This window comes from Anomalospiza imberbis, unplaced genomic scaffold (genome assembly GCF_031753505.1).
Source record: "Anomalospiza imberbis isolate Cuckoo-Finch-1a 21T00152 unplaced genomic scaffold, ASM3175350v1 scaffold_313, whole genome shotgun sequence".
NCBI lineage: Eukaryota > Metazoa > Chordata > Aves > Passeriformes > Viduidae > Anomalospiza > Anomalospiza imberbis.
The window spans coordinates 35,001-37,500 of NW_027099934.1; positions in this window are offsets into that span (position 1 = coordinate 35,001).

Consider the following 2,500-nt stretch of genomic DNA (forward strand, 5'->3'; position numbering starts at 1 on the left):
CGGCTCCACAGCTCATCGGGCGACCGCCGTCACCGAGTCCCTCAAGCGAGGCAGCGACGCCGAGGCCGGGCCGCGCGCCCCGCCGCACGGGCCCCCGCCACCCTTCCGACACGGACACGCTGGCACAACCAGGTCGGGAAGCAGGGGAACGGGACGCCGCCACCTCGGCGGGCCCGCGCGCGCCGCGCTCGGGGCTCTCAGGCGAGGGCCGGGAAAAGCCCCGGCCGCGTCCACCCGCGGCTGCCGCCCACCGCACCGGAGCGACAGCCCGAAAGCGCGCCCGCCGAGCGGGGCGCGCCCCGGCTTAAGGCCGGGCAGGAAAGGGGCGAGGCGCCGCCGCCTCGCCCGCCAGCAATCCCCAGGGGGGGCGCCCCCCCGTTCGCCAAGCCGGCCACAGCCGGGCCGAAGCGGGACACGGCCCACGAAATCGATGGCCGCGGCCGACGGGCAGCTCGCAGCTCGTACTCGGTCTCTCTCGGCTTCTCTCCCTCTTTTTTTCCCTTCTCGCTTTATTGCTCCTCTTTTCTCGCTAGCTCTCTCTCGCCTCTCGAACCGTACACCCCGTTTCCCTGGGCCAGACGGGCGGACCGGGACGACGCCACGGGGCTCGTCCCGCGTCAGCGGCACTCGCCTCGCTCGGAGGACTGCGCACGGGGGCCCCCGGCCTCCCTCGCCGCTTCGGTCACAGGCACGGGACGAGCCTGCGGGGAGACGGCCCGTCACCTCGCTCCCATAGTACGGACAGACGAGTCCCAGGCCGCAGACGCCTCCAAGAGGACCGATGGAAAGCGACCGGGAAGGTGCGCCGCCGCAGGCCGGCCCCTGCGATGACGTAGCCGGAGGCAGCTGAAAACAGCGACCCCTTGGTGAACTTCCGGAGCCGGCCGCGACAACAGGTCTACCCGGCCGCGACAACAGGTCTACCCGGCCGCTGCCGGAAATCGCCTAAGTCCCTCCGGAGCGAGGTAGACCTGTTGTCCGCCGTCCACCGCCCGCCGCCCGGGCGCCGCGCCGGGCCCGGCGGCCCCGGAGCCGGGGTAGACCTGTTGTCCGCGGGGTAGACCTGCTGTCCGCGGGGTAGACCTGCTGTCCGCGGGGTAGACCTGCTGTCCGCGGGGTAGACCTGCTGTCCCCGGGGTAGACCTGCTGTCCGCGGGGTAGACCTGCTGTCCGCGGGGTAGACCTGCTGTCCGCGGGGTAGACCTGCTGTCCCCGGGGTAGACCTGCTGTCCCCGGGGTAGACCTGCTGTCCGCGGGGTAGACCTGCTGTCCGCGGGGTAGACCTGCTGTCCGCGGGGTAGACCTGCTGTCCCCGGGGTAGACCTGCTGTCCGCGGGGTAGACCTGCTGTCCGCGAGGTAGACCTGCTGTCCGCGGGGTAGACCTGCTGTCCGCGGGGTAGACCTGCTGTCCGCGGGGTAGACCGGTTGTCCGCGGGGTAGACCTGCTGTCCGCGGGGTAGACCTGCTGTCCGCGGGGTAGACCTGCTGTCCGCGGGGTAGACCCGCTGTCCGCGGGGTAGACCGGTTGTCCGCGGGGTAGACCCGCTGTCCGCGGGGTAGACCTGCTGTCCCCGGGGTAGACCCGCTGTCCCCGGGGCAGACCTGCTGTCCCCGGGGTAGACCTGTTTTCCGCCGCCCACCGCCCGCCGCCCGGGCGCCGCGCCGAGCCCGGCGGCCCCGGAGCCGGGCTAGACCTGCTGTCCGCCGCCCGGTTTTGGGGTTTTGGGGGTTTATTCCTTCCCGCCCCCCCCCCGCCCCAATCCCGTTTCTTTTCTCCTTTCTTTGAAAGAACGACTCTCCTATTTGTTTGGTACAAGAAGAAACTCGTCCGGAAGAGAAATTTTCTTGGCAAATCTTATTTCGTTTTTCTCTAGTATCCAGAGCACCCCCAGACCGAGCTGACGGGCCGCCTGCGCCCTGTGCAAGCGGGAAAGCGGGCGGCCGCTTTTGGGCCGGTTCTTTCACGGTCCGCAGAGACCCTCCAGGCCCGGCAGGGGTCTGGGGGGCCCCGGGGGCTCGGACCCGAGGCGCCCGGGGCCGGGACGAAGCCGCCGGCCCCTGGCCCTCGTTCCCACAGACAGAGAGAGAGAGAGAGAGAGAGAGAGACAGACACAGTGACACACACGCCCACTCCACACACTCGCACTCCGCCGCCACCCCCTCGGACACCGCACCCACCACCCGCGCCGCTCCCTCCCTCCCGGATGCGCGGGCCGCCCGCCTTACACGAGCTTGCAGGCCGGGACAGGGCCAGGCGGGGGGGGGGCATCGGTTGGAGGAACACAGGTCTACCCCGGCACGCGGCGGCCGGAGGCTAAGTCGGAGCCGAGATACCAGGTCTACGAAGGGGCCGGGCGAAGGTAAGCCACGACGGGGCCGAGACATCAGGTCTACCCACGGTCCCGGAGCCCGGAGACCGAGGCCGGCCGGGGACAACAGGTCTAGCCACGGTCCCGGCGCCCGGAGGCCGAGGCCGGCCGGGCGCAACAGGTCTAGCCA